At 44.9% G+C, this 17,905-nt stretch overlaps 1 protein-coding gene across 2 annotated transcripts in view; it reads left to right on the top strand.

The window, feature by feature from the left end:
- Positions 1 to 17,905, top strand: part of LOC126254922 (protein unc-13 homolog 4B) — a 273,157-nt gene that overhangs the window by 104,148 nt on the left and 151,104 nt on the right. The gene's annotated exons all lie outside the window — the stretch shown is intronic.

Here is a 17,905-nt window from a genome sequence, read left to right as displayed (position 1 = left end):
GCGGAGGGTACCCTGAGTACCTCTATCGGTTCTCCCTTCTATTCCAGTCTCGTATTGTTCGTGGAAAGAAGGATTGTCGGTATGCTTCTGCGTGGGCTCTAATCTCTCTGATTTTATCATCATGGTCTCTTCGCGAGATATACGTGGGAGGAAGCAATATACTGCTTGACTCTTCGGTGAAGGTATGTTCTCGAAACTTTAACAAAAGCCCGTACCGAGCTACTGAGCGTCTCTCCTGCAGAGTCTTCCACTGGAGTTTATCTATCATCTCCGTAACGCTTTCGCGATTACTAAATGATCCTGTAACGAAGCGCGCTGCTCTCCGTTGGATCTTCTCTATCTCTTCTATCAACCCTATCTGGTACGGATCCCACACTGCTGATCAGTATTCAAGCAGTGGGCGAATAAGCGTACTGTAACTTACTTCCTTTGTTTTCGGATTGCATTTCCTTAGGATTCTTCCAATGAATCTCAGTGTGGCATCTGCTTTACCGACGATCAACTTTATATGATCATTCCATTTTAAATAACTCCTAATGCGTTCTCCCAGATAATTTATGGAATTAACTGCTTCCAGTTGCTGACCTGCTATTTTGTAGCTAACTGATAAGGAATCTATCTTTCTATGTATTCGCAGCACAATACACTTGTCTACATTGAGATTCAATTGCCATTCCCTGCACCATGCGTCAATTCGTTGCAGATCCTCCTGCATTTCAGTACAATTTTCCATTGTTACAACCTCTCGATACACCACAGCATCATCTGCAAAAAGCCTCAGTGAACTTCCGATGTCATCCACAAGGTCATTTATGTATATTGTGAATAGCAACGGTCCTATGACACTCCCCTGCGGCACACCTGAAATCACTCTTACTTCGGAAGACTTCTCTCCATTGAGAATAACATGCTGCGTTCTGTTATCTAGGAACTCTTCAATCCAATCACACAATTGGTCTGATAGTCCATATGCTCTTACTTTGTTCATTAAACGACTGTGGGGAACTGTATCGAACGCCTTGCGGAAGTCAAGAAACACGGCATCTACCTGTGAACCCGTGTCTATGGCCCTCTGAGTCTCGTGGACGAATAGCGCGAGCTGGGTTTCACACGACCGTCTTTTTCGAAACCCATGCTGATTCCTACAGAGTAGATTTCTAGTCTCCAGAAAAGTCGTTATACTCGAACATAATACGTGTTCCAAAATTCTACAACTGATCGACGTTAGAGATATAGGTCTATAGTTCTGAACATTTGTTCGGCGTCCCTTCTTGAAAACGGGGATGACCTGTGCCCTTTTCCAATCCTTTGGAACGCTACGCTCTTCTAGAGACCTACGGTACACCGCTGCAAGAAGGGGGGCAAGTTCCTTCGCGTACTCTGTGTAAATTCGAACTGGTATCCCATCAGGTCCAGCGGCCTATCCTCTTTTGAGCGATTTTAATTGTTTCTCTATCCCTCTGTCGTCTATTTCGATATCTACCATTTTGTCATCTGTGCGACAACCTAGAGAAGGAACTACAGTGCAGTCTTCCTCTGTTAAACAGCTTTGGAAAAAGACATTTAGTATTTCGGCCTTTAGTCTGTCATCCTCTGTTTCAGTACCATTTTGGTCACAGAGCGTCTAGACATTTTGTTTTGATCCACCTACCGCTTTGACATAAGACCAAAATTTCTTAGGATTTTCTGCCAAGTCAGTACATAGAGCTTTACTTTCGAATTCATTGAACGCCTCTCGCATAGCCCTCCTCACACTACATTTCGCTTCGCGTAATTTTTGTTTGTCTGCCAGGCTTTGGCTATGTTTATGTTTGCTGTGAATTTCCCTTTGCTTCCGCAGCAGTTTTCTAACTCGGTTGTTGTACCACGGTGGCTCTTTTCCATCTCTTACTATCTTGCTTGGCACATACTTATCTAACGCATATTGTACGATGTTTTTGAACTTTGTCCACTGATCCTCAACACTATCTGTACTTGAGACAAAACTTTTGTGTTGAGCCGTCAGGTACTCTGTAATCTGCTTTTCGTCACTTTTGCTAAGCAGAAAAATCTTCCTACCTTGTTTAATATTTCTATTTACTGCTGAAATCATCGATGCCGTAACCGCTTTATGATCGCTGATTCCCTGTTCTGCAGCCGGCCGCGGTGGTCTCGCGGTTCTAGGCGCGCAGTCCGGAACCGCGCGACTGCTACGGTCGCAGGTTCGAATCCTGCCTCGGGCATGGATGTGTGTGATGTCCTTAGGTTAGTTAGGTTTAACTAGTTCTAAGTTCTAGGGGACTGATGACCTAAGATGTTAAGTCCCATAGTGCTCAGAGCCATTCCCTGTTCTGCGTTAACTGTTTCAAATAATTCGAGTCTGTTTGTCACCAGAAGGTCTAATATGTTATCGCCACGAGTCGGTCCTCTGTTTAACTGCTCAAGGTAGTTTTCAGATAAAGCACTTAAAAAAATTTCACTGGATTCTTTGTCCCTGCCACCCGTTATGAACGTTTGAGTCTCCCAGTCTATATCCGGCAAATTAAACTCTCCACCCAGAACTATAACATGGTGGGGAAATCTACTCGAAATATTTTCCAAATTATCCTTCAGGTGCTCAGCCACAACAGCTGCTGAGCCAGGGGGCCTATAGAGACATCCAATTACCATGTCTGAGCCTGCTTTAACCGTGACCTTCACCCAAATCACTTCACATTTCGGATCTCCGTCAATTTCCTTCGATACAATTGCACTTCTTATCGCTATAAACACGCCTCCCCCTTCACTGTCCAGCCTGTCTCTGCGGTATACATTCCAATCTGAGTTTAGGATTTCATTACTGTTTACGTCTGGTTTCAGCCAACTTTCTGTCCCTAGTACTATATGGGCGATGTGACCGTTTATTAATGAGAGCAGTTCTGGGATCTTTCTATAGACGCTCCTGCAGTTTACTATCAGCACATTAATATTGTTATTCCCTGTTGCATTTTGCCTACTCCTACCTTGCCGCGTCTCAGGAGGCGTCTTGTCGGGCCCAGGGAGGGAATTCTCTAACCTAAAAAAACCCCATGTGCACTCCACACGTACTCCGATACCCTTGTAGCCGCTTCCGGCGTGTAGTGCACGCCTGACCTATTCAGGGGGACCCTACATTTCTCCACCCGATAGCAGAGGTCGAGAAATTTGCACCCCAGATCTCCGCAGAATCGTCTGAGCCTCTGGTTAAAGCCTTCCACTCGGCTCCAAACCAGAGGACCGCGATCGGTTCTGGGAACGATACTACAAATAGTTAGCTCTGATTCCACCCCGCGAGGGAGGCTTTCCGCTTTCACCAATTCCGCCAACCCCCTGTACGAACTGAGGATGACCTCTGAACCCAGACGGCAGGAGTTATTGGTGCCGACATGAGCAACAATTTGCAATCGGGTTCACCCAGTGCTCTCTATCGCCGCCGGCAGGGCCTCCTCCACATCTCGGATGAGACCCCCCGGCAAGCAGACAGAGTGAACACTGGCCTTCTTCCGCGACCTTTCCGCTATTTCCCTAAGGGGCTCCGTCACCCGCCTAACGTTGGAGATCCCAATAACTAATAAACCCCTCCCCCCGTGTGCCTGCTCGGACCTTGCTGAAGGAGCAGCCACATGTCCACTCACAGGCAGAGCGGGCGATGCCACACGGCCAGCGTCCACATTTACCCTCCGCCTAGTGCGCCGCGAACGCTGCTGAACCCGCCACTCCCCTTGGGGAGAGGGTGGCCCAACCGCGCCCGGTACCCGCGAAGATGTCTCGACAGCAGGGACAGTGGGTGAAGCATGTAACACCTGGGGTGTACCATGCGACGCACCAGACTCCCCACTGCCGCCACACTCCGAGGCAGCAGCCTGAAGACGGCTGACCGTGGCCATCAACACGCTCAGCTGTTCGCGAACAGTGGCCAGCTCCTCCTGCGTCCGTACACAGCAGTCACACATCCTATCCATCCTAAGAAATCAATATACTGTAGAGAGTTAATCAGCTTTTAACTAGACTGCTAATTCACTAAAGGCGGCTGATTGTTGACTAAACCGTGATTGCTAGCCACGTCTTGTAGAAAACAATGAAAATAGCACTACCTGTCTCTGGACTGTATTGAAAACAAACACAAGCACTACTGGCACTATGGCTGACTAAAGGGATTCTCTCTGACTGTATTCAAAACAAACACGAAATCTATGTAACACTATTACTACCACTCGACAATTAAAGCTTCCTAAAAGCAAAAACACACGGAAGAAGAAGTGACAAGTAAGAAAAATACAGTTAATACTTAAATTAAGGTAGCTCGCTGCACAGCAGACGTGAAGCAGACGGCGGTTAGCATCAGGATTGTATTGAGAGTGGTTATATTAAAGGTTTGCAGGCTGTCCATAAGTGATCGCTGTATCGCCCAACATACCACGATCTTGATATTTCCACCCTGTCGCAGGCTGAATCTCAATCTGATCAAAACGTATTTCCTTATCCGACCAGACGGTCAATTCTTTTGTTGGAGTTGCGTCTTGGGTTCGAATGTGTTCGATCGTGTTTTTTTATTATTGCTTGTCGCTTCTCTCTGACGCCCGCAAGCCTGCCGTGTGCGATACGAATTTTCTTATTGTTGGAAGAGGACAGTTTATCTTCGTCGAGAGATTCAGTACTGTGTTTTGCAGTCTGTTTTGAAGTGTCGTCTGATAAACCACATCGATCTCCAAGAGTTTTTTTCTGTCTCTCTTGCTTCTTAAATCCAATTCGGAAGTGACTGCTTTGTGTCGGAAACAGAAGAAAGAGGCGTATCATTGCTGTTCACGCTACTGCAGGCTTTGGACGTGACGTCTGTTTGGCATACATTCAGATTATAGCCTCCAAATACAGTTAGGTGACAGGTTTGATCTTGAGGAAATCTCAGCATGAGTCAGTGCGGGAACGCTACTTCCTCGTATGACGTCAGAGTATCTGTGGACAGTCGCGCTGTCTGCCGTGTTTCCCGCTAGCCGAGGAGGCGCGGTCAGTGGCGCAGGTTTATAGTGGGCGAGTGCTTTCGGCCAGTAAGAGTTCTGTAGACTTAACAAACAGAACAAGTTCAAGGTTGCCCTTTCATAGATTGCCAGTGCCCAGAATCCTTTAACATACGAAAATGGGGGAATATGTTTCTGAAATCAATTTTCAAGGTCGGAACTCCGTTATTTACTTCGAACTGCATACTACTACCCACTTATTAGTAGTACTGTACAGTTCCGGAAGAAGAGAAGGCCGACCGTAAGAAATTATGGTCAAGATCGAAAGGCAAATTACACACCTTAACAGTCCTCAGCCCAAAACCAGCATAGCTTATCTGCACGTTACACTTCGTTGTTGCTGAGTACGAAGGTGTAAGTTCCGCCCGTTGAATCCATGACTCTAACAAACTTCTCTTCGCCAACAACCGTAACGTAGAAAGTGCTAGGAACAAAATCATACTTAAGTCCACAGATCTCGTCAACCCCAATACCGATTTCACCAAAAACTCGGGCGACGAAGTTAGGAATTCTATGGCGAGGTTGGTCGAATCCAAAGACGATCTACAAAGTACTTCGCTGTACACGGTGATCCATTTTAGTTTACAAAGCAGCTCAATCAGCAGCAGCGGAGACATATACAGACTACTTCCGCTCACCACAGTAACCGATGATCAACTTGAGAGGCACCCACATGCCTTGCTCATACTGTGGCATCAAGCAGTCAGGCCTGCAAGATGAGTGGCCTGCCAAGCGTGTGGATTCATTCTCATTTATCGAGTAACATGAACTCTCGTACTCACAATTAAGTTACAAATTATCCTCCTGTATGAATAATACGCAACGGAAACGCACATCTGACTATCAGTGATTTACAGAACTCTGACTGTTCACTACGCACTGGCAATACCACATTTTCTTTTTGTCTTTTATTTAACGGTTTTTATCAACACGTGGCCACAGCACTGAATATGAATGGCGCACACATTATAAATTCGGGACATCATGACAACATACAATTCGAAGGAAAATTCCACCAATCTTTTTCTTTTCACTATCTTATTTATTCCGATAAATTCTATAACCTAAACACACACATTCTATAACCTACAACAATAACACATGAGAAATTCCGCCCAGTGGGCATGGCTTTACATTGGTGATTCTCTACCTTATGGTCTCGTAATTATTTAACGCTACAGTGCACTTTCTGGATAGCATGGTGGATCTTTTATTATATCTCACACTTCGACTCTCGCACTCATCATCAAGAAACTTTCCTCCAGATCGAGCGGTAATGAAGGAACAAGCATAACCCACTAATCTTTTGAAACTACCTTGCTACTCTCCCATGCAAACCACACATACCCAAATTACATGACATACACCACACTACAACATGGAATATAATACAATAAATAGTCACAACACTATCACTTTCAGCTTTCCCATTTCAATTAGTATTTATCCCAGTTTCACACGACACTGCCCCACTTTGTAATTCTACTTTCCTACTATGAACTCTGGAGATATACGCACGTCTTCCTGTGCAATGCAAGCCAAGTGGCGTTACTGGATAGACGGCTGACTCACCTTGCTTCTCTCTCAGAGTATTATAGTTTGAATCAAGCGTCACACGGAAACACATCTCGCAAAGTAATATTAAGAACATATTCATCACACACACGAGTCCTCAACTGATACCATGGACGAGTACTTCTCTTTATCCTTTGTCTCATACACAGATTGAGACTCACACAGTACTCACCACGTGGAAGTACTCGCCTCTAATTTCAAGTCCTGCACACGCTATTTCTTAAATATTTCAACTTATAGTACACACGCTAGTAATTCAGCTTAACTTAAGCACACGGAAGTATTTCAACTTATTGCTACACGTGGTTTCATTGTGACCGTTGGTCACTTCCGAAGATTACTACGATCCTATTAATATTACCTGCCTGACATTTAATTCTCCCCACAAAAGTTCCTGAAATAGAGAAATTATTATTTCAAACTACTCTTAAATATTCCACATGCATACCATGTCTCCACTCTTTTTGTCTTTACGGAGCACAACTAAAACAGGTCTTACCAGCACAAGATCCAGCGGCAGAGTGCCGAAACATGGCCGTTCTTCAGGTCCTCTCGCACCTCTGCTGAAGTGGGGGAGCACCTTGCTACCGTATTGGTCAGCCACATTTCAGGCGCTCAAAGCTCAGGTAAATTTCATCTCTTTGGTCCCACCAAAGGTGGCCAAAGGATCGTCTCAAAGATGATCATATATTCACATTCACTATCTGCGGTTAGCAGACGACCATACATTCATTCATTTCACAGATCTTACCAAACTAGATGTAGGGATTTACTTTGTGGGAGTGCACATGTGATCAATTAAATAAATAAATTGTCATTCTTTCCCACACTGGTATCCGGCTTCGCTGTATTAATTGAAATTGAGTTATTTTACAAAAAAAAGTGTTGTTCTGACAAAAATAATGAAGTATGTTGTACCTATTTTCAATGTCGGGTGGTACTGTAACCTTTCAAACTGTCGTTGCCGAGGTACTCGAGACGGACCGCTTCTGAAAACCGTTGATGTCCGATCGGAATAGAAACCGAAATGATATCTCAAAATAGGTTACATTCCGTAGAGCAGATTTAGTTTGCAGCTTCTGTGGACGGTCGTTGCCAGTCAACTGGGTTTAATTGAGCAGTTCTACCGGTAACTCTGGTGATAAAGCTCTCATTAGTTATTACTGTTGTATTATAGCCTATCGATACCACGTAGGCGGCAATACCAGCCGCTGGCCGCACGAATGCCACACCTCTGAGCTGAGGCGCCACCGGCGCCATGGGTCACCAAGATAAAGTGACCGCCAGACTGCAGTTGTGCCCAGTTCTTAAGGAGCGGTAGGCAGGTTCTTTGCCGGCCGCGGTGGACTAGCGGTTCTAGGCGCTCAGTCCGGAACCGCGCGACTGCTACGGTCGCAGGTTCGAATCCTGCCTTGGGCATGGATGTGTGTGATGTTCTTAGGTTGGTTAGGTTTAAGTAGTTCTAAGTTCTAGGAGACTGATGACCACAGATGTTAAGTCCCATGGTGCTCAGAGCCATTTGAGCAGGTTCTCGCTGTGTGTTGTGTGGCTCCAGTATAAATCAGTCTAGTGTCGACCTAATGTAGCCGCAACTTTCTTTACAAAAGTAATACTTCAGGACTGGCCTTCATTGTAAACAGCTGAAGTGTCTGACTTATCTCTGTTTTGTCAAGGACTTGTATCTGGAATTAATCAATGAGTCATTGTACTGAAGTCCAGTAAAATATAATAATTTCTGAGGGATGTGTATTCTTTCATTTGTTTTATTCTGCTTCAGAACCAATGCTCCATTCCGACAGGAGATGAGTACTTTCGGCAAAGACATCACCTGATCACTTCAATCATAATCAAGTCTACTTGTGCTAAGAAGTTATCCTTTGCACTACTTTCCGTGATGCTCCTTTGCTTGCTCGTGTTTTAGGGCGATTACAGCCTACGTCTATACAACGTCATTAATCTTAACCGAGCGAGGTGGCGCAGTGGCTAGCACACTGGACTCGCATTCGGGAGGACGACGGTTCAATCCCGCGTCCGGCCATCCTGATTTAGGTTTTCCGTGATTTCCCTAAATCGGTCCAGGCAAATGCCGGGATGGTTCCTTTGAAAGGGCACGGCCGACTTCCTTCCCCGTCCTTCCCTAATCCGATGAGAACGATGACCTCGCTGTCCGATCTCCTTCCCCAAAACAACCCAACCCATTAATTCTAACGAGTCTTCTTGTACGAACAAGTATTACTCATAAATCATCCCAAAGACTATTTATTCAACATAGCAGACGGTACAACAAAGAAAATGCCTGTAATATGTAAGGACAGTCGGACAGGAATTTGAACGAGGTTCCGCTCCATAATTAGCCCAAAGTTTTGTTGCACATTGTCATAATCGCCTGAAGGTGTTCCGATTGCACCGTTGCGCAGCTTCTGTACGCGCAATATAACATGACCACTTTGCCTGGGACGCGAGGAATGTTACGCACGCGATGGCTATCTGGTTTATGGGATGCTCCGGGGAGAGGAAGGGAAACAAGCCCTGCCTCTTTCTGGCAGGACAGGCAACGCACTGGAATCAATACTGCACTCGTAATGTCTGCTACAATGTAACGACGTGTTCTGCTGTATAGTAGCTAAGGTTGGCAACGGTTGCAAACAATCCGCACTGGCCCGAACTCGTTCGATCTCCACCGATTCCTTCATCACAGAAAAAGACGAAATTACACTGTTTGAAAAATAAAGTGAAGCATCCAGAAGAAGAGGAGGAAACTAAATGCAGCTCCGCAGGCTGAGAGAGTATGCGATGTTACTTAAGCGATTACAAGCAAGAGTCAAATTAAAGAACTTGGCAATACCAGTCCGCTCGTGAGTATAATTTTACTCCCCCTCTGGCCTGGATGCATACACCAATTTGGTTGCAAAGTGTGTCTTAAAATAGTTGTATCCTCTCCTGAGGCAGTCTGCAGCTCGTAGTCTCGCGGTAGCGTTCTCGCTTCCCGAGCACGGGGTCCCGGGTCCGATTCCCGGCGGGGTCAGGGAGTTTCACCTGCCTCCAGATGACTGGGTGTTGTTGTGTCGTCTTCACCATCATCATTCATCCCCATTACGGTCGGAGGAAGGCAATGGCAAAGCACCTCCACTGGGACCTTGCCTAGTTCAAAATGGCTCTGAGCACTATGGGCCGGCCGCGGTGGTCTCGCGGTTCTAGGCGCTCAGTCCGGAACCGCGCGACTGCTACGGTCGCAGGTTCGAATCCTGCCTCGGGCATGGATGTGTGTGACGTCCCTAGGTTAGTTAGGTTTAAGTAGTTCTAAGTTCTAGGGGACTGATGACCACAGATGTTAAGTCCCATAGTGCTCACAGCCATTTGAACCATTTTGAGCACTATGGGACTTAACATCTATGGTCATCAGTCCCCTAGAACTTGGAACTACTTAAACCTAACTAACCTAAGGACATCACACAACACCCAGTCATCACGAGGCAGAGAAAATCCCTGACCCCGCCGGGAATCGACCTTGCCTAGTACGGCGGTGCGGGTCGCCGACATCGCTCCCCTACGCTCTGTCAAGGAGTATGGGCTTCATCATCATCTCCTGAAGCATGTCGGCCTTCATTTGTTGTAACTGGTCCTTGATATCCCGAATACAGGCACTGAGACGGTGTAGGCTTCCAGACTAGTCCAACACATTGTCTAGTGGGGTCAGGTCTGGAAATACTACTGGCCATAGGAGTACCTCAACATCATTCAGACCCGTCTTAGAGACAGGAGCCATGTGTTGACGAGTATTTTCCTGTTGAAAAATGACACTAGGATTCTGTCGCATGAGAGGTAACACATGAGGACGCAGGATGTCCGTGATGTGCCGTTGTACCGCCAGAGTTTCCTGGGTCACTATCAGCTTAGATCTGGATTCATATCCGATGGCACCCCATTCCACGAAGCCAGATCTAACACAGAATTGCCTCTAAAATCACTGGGAGAATGAGGCATTCGTCCAGGCCGCCACCATACTCGCCATCCTGGGCAGTGCTGGACCGCGCTTCATTGCTGAACACAGTACAACGCCATTCAGCAGCAGTCCATGTTTCCCGGTTGCGGCATCACTCCAACGGCAGCCGCTATTGTTGTGGTGTTAACGGCTGTCTGAGCATGGGATGGCAATACCCTAGATCGGCTGCTGCTAAGGTCCGACCATTGATGCAGGATGACACAGAATGTTATAGGGATTCCATTAGTTGTTCTCGAATGACATGAGCAGTTGTGAAGGGGTTAACGATGTGCTTGGTGCAGAATATGACAACCCTCACTTGTGACGGTCAATCATGGTAGACTGGAACCCTGACGACGATTATGCCTGCCCTCCCGTTCCCACTGCACTCCAGCATCGGGTCACATTCGAGTATCCCACAACTTTGGTAATTGCCCGATTCGACCAGATGACTAAATGGAGACCGACAACGAGAACCTTTTCAAACTCTGTCAGGAGCTGATAACTCTGCCTCGATCTGTGATAGTTTACAGAGCCGCGATGAAGTCGAATGTTTGTAGGTTGAGAAACTCTTAGCACTCATGTATACGAGTAATGTAATTTATGTGCAGGGTACACGACTAGGCGATGTGGACACTACACTGGCTCGCGCAGAGCTGTCAATGTCAATCGACAAATCGATACGCCGGGCAGCGAGCGCCCTGACTTCCGCATGGCGGGCACGGGGCTTCGCCGCGCCTGACACGAATTCCAAGTGCAACCGCCGTCCCGTCACAACTTCTAGACCGCCGCCCCTTGACAGTCAACAACTCGGCGACAGAAATATCTTCTTGCAGCATTTTTCGTGCTCTGTTGACGAAGAATCGGTCTGAAGACAGAAGTAGGGTGGTGCAGAAACTATTTAAGCCTTTTCCTCTGTCTAAATAGATATTAGATACTCCTCTTGTCAGAAAAACGGTTGTTCTCCTTTGACCTCACGCGATCTACCGGAATTCTTAAGTTTGCCATAGACCTGTTTTAGAGGACTACGACAGTGACAGTGATATTATGTATTCTCGACCGGACGAGATGGCGCTGTGGTTAGCACACTGACCTCGCACTCGAGAGGACGAAGGTTCAAATGCGCGTCCGCCCACCCAAATTTACGTTTTCCGTTATTTCCCTAAATAACTCCAGCCAAATACCGGGATTGTTCCTTGAAAGGGCACGGCCGATTTCTTTGCCCATCCTTGAAACAATCTTAGTGTGTGCTCCGACTCTAATGACATCGGTGTTGACGGGACGTTAAACACTAATTCTCTTTCCTTCTTTTATATATGCTTGACATTCTTCAAATATGAGAGTGACCTAGAGTAATATGAAATCAGAAGCAGAATCTTCAGACAAAAAACTGGTTCAAATGGCTCTGAGCACTATGGGACTTAACATCTGTGGTCATCAGTCCCCTAGAACTTAGAACTACTTAAACCTAACTAACCTAAGGACATCACACACATCCATGCCCGAGGCAGGATTCGAACCTGCGACCGTAGCAGCCGTGCGGTTCCGGACTGAGCGCCTAGAACCGCTAGACCACCGCGGCTGGCAAATCTTCAGACAGACAAGATCGATATAGTAAAGCATTTATTTTGATTACCGGTTTCAGCAAGCCATGTTGCCATCATCGGATCTCATGTAACACATTTTAATGGATCTCGACCAAGTACACACTATAGCGTGTACCATCATAAAAAGACATTTCAAGAACAAGAAAACTTTACTGTATCAACATGTCAAGTATAAAATAGTTACTGCATAAAATGCTACGCTTATTGTATCGACTACACATTAATGAGCCAAAACATTATGACCACTGCCAACCGCGAGGTTGAATGCTTGCTGGTGGTGTTGCGTGCACGAGACGCAGTAAGGAAAGAATGTAAGCGGAAGAGAGAGGAATATTTGAAAAGGGAATAATTTCCATCTGTAATAAAATATTTACGAAATATGTACAGTGTTACAACTCTGGATGTAAACAACAGTTTGACACAGTCTGTCACAGCAAACAAACAGGTCAGGCACTCACTTTTTACAATGTGACGCAACGCAGAAACGAAAAGTGAATTTTAACGTGGAAATGAGTCAATCGTACACTGCATTAAATTGTCATTCTAAGCATATAATATCAAAAGGACTCATAAAATAAATACGAGACGCACTCTTTACAAAATGATGCAACCTACCCGGCGGGGTCAGGGATTTTCTCTGCCTCGTGATGACTGGGTGTTGTGTGATGTCCTTAGGTTAGTTAGGTTTAAGTAGTTCTAAGTTCTAGGGGACTGATGACCATAGATGTTAAGTCCCATAGTGCTCAGAGCCATTTGATGCAACCTAGAAGAACAAAAACTATTTGAACTTCAGAATAAGTCATTGCTATATTATATTAGATTATTTTTATAAGTATTTTATCTTACAATGTTTTCGGAAAATAAAGATGATTTACAAATGAGGATGTATTCTGAACAAAATCTGTGACCAATCTGGTTTACGATATCCGAGAAGAAAACAAAAGTTACATGGTTCAAATGGCTCTGAGCACTATGGGACTTAACATCTGAGGTCATCAGTCCCCTAGAGCTTAGAACTACTTAAACCTAACTAACCTAAGGACATCACTCACATCCATGCCCTAGGCAGGATTCGAACCTGCGACTGTAGGGGTCGCGCGGTTCCAGACTGAACAAAAGTTATATGTTTAGCGTAAAGGACACTAAAGAAACAAAAAATTGTTAATAATAGATCACTTTATTTATTTTAATTGCACATGCAGTAAAATAATTCACAAATAAGAAAATTTCAAATAAAAAGCAGAGTTGCTGAATTAAGTGCGAAATTATAGATATGTACTTAGGAAACGTACGAAAACAAACCACGGGTAAATTTTAGAGTGCAGTGACTGTTTCGATTATGCTATACGGAAGCGAACTGTAGACTACAAACTAACTACAAGATGACCATATAGCAGCATCATAAATGAGAGTTATTACGACAACAGGAGAATGTTGAGGACTGTCCAGACTCACAATAAATCATAAAGAAAAAGAAAAGAGCATATATAAAGAGTGAGATGAAATAAGAGATTACAGAACAAATTAAAATGGGTAATTACGAAATTGAATGACAACAGAGTATCTCTGAAAGTTAAAAGCTATAAATCGAGGAAACAGGTAAACATGGATACACCGAGAAAGTCACATCATTTCCGGGCATGCCACGTATGAGTTAAGGTAATATAACTGTGGCGGTGGCTTAAAAGAAAAGTGTTTGTTTTTGATTCTGAGCACTTAATATGTCTCATTATTTCCTTACTGTGTGTTATGCTGCAAGAGAAAGGGTACTATTTCTTCTTTATATTAGCTGTTTAATGTAATCCTGTTGCAATTACTGCAATATCTGCCGAAGTTTTAAGAGTTGTCTAGTGCCTAAAGGATGGAAAAGTGTGGTTAAGTATTGCCTCTGTCACATCGACCGGCTGAGACACCTCAGCTGGTTGCTCAGAATAGAACAGCGGCCATCCCTGCGTCGATCCTATAATGCGAGCTCGTCCGCACGATGCAAGCTACTTTCTCTTGATTACAGTAGACCACTCTGATGCGGCGCTGCCTGAATTAGAACGTCCCTGTAAAATAAATAACGACACCCGCTATGTTTAAGGGCAAACTACACTGTTCCATTGTGTGAAATATGCTACAACGCTACAAATGTTGGGGCTTTCGATGCAACAATGAGTGAAGCGCAGATTCAGCACACTGTTTTCGCCCATTAGGAAGTTTCTAAGGCACTGTTTGGCGTATAGCCGTAAATTAGCATATCTTAATTTTTCATCAAGCCTATCGAGGAAAAAAGCTGCACCGAGTGCCTATCGGTAAAAATATTATAATTGTTACACACCGTCATCCTCACGTTAACTAGATGGGTTACAACTCAACTTTTGAGAAATAGATACCGGTAGCGAAAATCATCGAAGTCAGCAACAAAGTAATTTGAATTTGGCTTCCGTTTTTTAATTTTAAAACAATGAAATCGTCAGGAAACCAATGACACTATATCTCTTTTGCACGAAGATAATTCACAATCTCAAGTAATGGTTAGGAGATAATACCTTTAACAGCACCTACGTTGTACTTGCTCCTTCGTTTAGGACTCATTACTGTGCTTAATCTTATGATAATTTGTAGATTTCCCAAAACTTCTGTCTCTTTTTGGAGTATTTTGCGTGTTGTGACTCAACTGTTGCACTGTACTCGAATCTTATTCAGTGGCTACAAGTGCATTACTTCTGGTAGAGTTTTGTTATTTAAAAAATACAGATGTTATAGTAACAACTAGACTGACATTATTATTTTTGATATTGTGGCAGAATTCAACTTCCAATTTGGGTTATATGACGACAAGTTATAGTACTAGTTGCATTTGTCGTGATTGTGTTATAGAAATCATGGTTTGTCGAGGGGAGGGGAAGACGATTCTCAGTATGCGTGCTGACGCCTCTTGTACTGCCAAGGTCACAGTAGGGAAAGAGGAGTATCACGGCAGGCACTGGTGGGCCCTTCATTAGGTTCACACGCTCATCACGCCCACTGTTTACTGTGTTAGATCCACTTTAGTCATTCAGTCATCAGATGTACTCGACCACCACGCAGTAGTACCTTCATACAGCCTTACACGTTAGCGAAAATTTGTAGACCCTCTCACCGAGCCACAGTGGTACGATGACTGGCTGGAAGTGAGAGAAAACAATCTGTAGATGGTGAAGTCAACGACCTGCCCACGCTTTCAACTAATATTACGGGATAACGTATGTCAATATGACCATGGCTTCCTTCTTCGAATCGACGACTCGTTGGTGGTCATACTTTTCAATGAAATGTTTCTATAAAATAGCCAGAAAACGACATAGATATGAGGGCAAAATCTGCTACTAAAATGAGGTCTCAGCTAAGCTATGTTTCCTCAGTAATGGTGTCACTAGCTCGTGACAGCAACACTGGCCTTGAAAAATAATTTGGTACAGAAAAATACCTGCAACCGTTTTGTGTATTATCACCACCTGAAATTATGTTTAGAGCTCGTAATGTTTACAAAACATTGCTGACGCTCACAACACGTGGGCGACGCTGCATACTGTTAATTTGTGTGTTCATAATGATTGAGAAGGTTGCAGCTACTAAAAGTCATGAGACCGCTTTGTAGATGGAAACTGAGAGTGGCGCGGCTTTTGTTACGCATACCTGTGGTGAGAGAAAGCGAGGCGAACACAAACGCTTGCAAGGTGCGTAGTAGAATTGTAAGAGACATTGAATGGAAACTGATCCTTTTGCATTAATAAGCATCGCTAAGGTTAAAGGTTTCAGCGTTCTCACAAAAGTGTAGTTCCTTTCTCACACTGGCGCCAAGGCTGGGGCTCTGAGCACTACGGGACTTAACATCTATGGTCATCAGTCCCCTAGAACTTAGAACTACTTAAACCTAACTAACCTAAGGACATCACACAACACCCAGTCATCACGAGGCAGAGAAAATCCCTGACCCCGCCGGGAATCGAACCCGGGAACCCGGGCGTGGGAAGCGAGAACGCTACCGCACGACCACGAGCTGACTGGCGCCAAACGACGTGGAAAAGATGTAATACGCTCGAATACCAAAACGAATCGCTTACTGGAAGTGGGCTTCACTGGTTCAAATAAATGTCTTCAGGCGATGTTTCCTTAGGTACGGCAAGGGTCTATTCCGTTCCTGGTTACCGAGCGAGGTGGCGCTGTGGTTAGCACACTGGACTCGCATTCGGGAGGACGACGGTTCAATCCCGTCTCCAGCCATCCTGATTTAGGTTTTCCGTGATTTCCCTAAATCGCTTCAGGCAAATGCCGGGATGGTTCCTTTGAAAGGGCACGGCCGATTTCCTTCCCAATCCTTCCCTAACCCGAGCATGAGCTCCGTCTCTAATGACCTCGTTGTCGACGGGACGTTAAACACTAACCACCACCACTCCGTTCCTGGTTATCACCATATCCGCAGGAATATCGGAACTTCAAGTTCTCCAGTACATATACACTCAGGAGACAAAGTATCATAATCCACCCTGCACGGCCTTCGCTACCTGTCTTCTGTGTTGGAATAAGGGAAATGAAGTAGCGGATGCCACTTGTAAGGAAACTTGCATAATCAATACTGACAGCGAGTGACAATGATTGCCTTCACGGTCTGACTCGTTGGTCCACAGGATGGTTATTCCGGGGTACGATGAATGGTTGAAAGTGAGGGATAACAATCTGTAGATGGTGAAGTGAGTGGTCTGTCCATCCATTAAACTTATGAGGTGAAGTACGTTAACGAGACCCATGGCTTTCTTCTCCGAAACGACGACCCAAAAGTGTATGTGTCGTTCACGCGACGTCACACCACATTTTCTTTAACTAACTTTCTCTGGTGTTAGGAAAGTAGTTTACACTTGCACCAGAGAGTTTTCATCTATCATGGACAACGAAACGATGAATGTTAAGCGCTTTGTGCGCCCTCCTTGGTAGCTGAATCCTTGAGGGGGAGTGCGTATTTTAGTCAACAAGCAAGCCCTTTTTAACCACTCCAACGAAATATTTGGCATATTTTTAGTCTCTGCTTTAGTAAATATCTATTCCCTTGTTTAATTTACTCTTCTTATTTCCGTCATTCTGAAATAATTTCGTAATTCACTTCATTTTCTGTTGACAGATATTTTCTTGTAGTAAGGGAAATAACGACCAAACTGTCGTGAGTCCAAACCAAACATCGCGCCGGCCGCGGTGGTCTCGCGGTTCTAGGCGCGCAGTCCGGAACCGTACGACTGCTACGGTCGCAGGTTCGAATCCTGCCTCGGGCATGGATGTGTGTGATGTCCTTAGTTAGGTTTAAGTAGTTCTAAGTTCTAGGGGACTAATGACCACAGCAGTTGAGTCCCATAGTGCTCAGAGCCATTTGCACCTTAAACCAAACATCGAATGAGAGGCGCGGCGGTCAAAGATATGAACTCAATAACGGAAGAGCGTTTTTCAGATTCTCAGCTTGCCATATAGTTAACAGTTTTCAGTGGTTTGTTTCATTTAGTTCAGACTAATGTCGCTATAATCATTTGAAGTCTACCGCCGAGGTTCTTTCGCTTCCTTGTGCAAGATGAATTACTGCTTCCTCTCTAATCATCCTTTTTCACAACCCAAATGAAAACAACGCAGAATATGATGAACGTACAACTTGGTGATACTGAAATACCGTCCCCAGTAAGCTGACAGCGCAGTGTTTAGACCAACATTCTCAACAATGC

The sequence above is a fragment of the Schistocerca nitens genome, chromosome 1, assembly GCF_023898315.1.
Source record: "Schistocerca nitens isolate TAMUIC-IGC-003100 chromosome 1, iqSchNite1.1, whole genome shotgun sequence".
NCBI lineage: Eukaryota > Metazoa > Arthropoda > Insecta > Orthoptera > Acrididae > Schistocerca > Schistocerca nitens.
The sequence above is the reverse complement of the archived record's forward strand: the minus strand, read 5'-3'. Positions and strand labels throughout refer to the sequence as shown.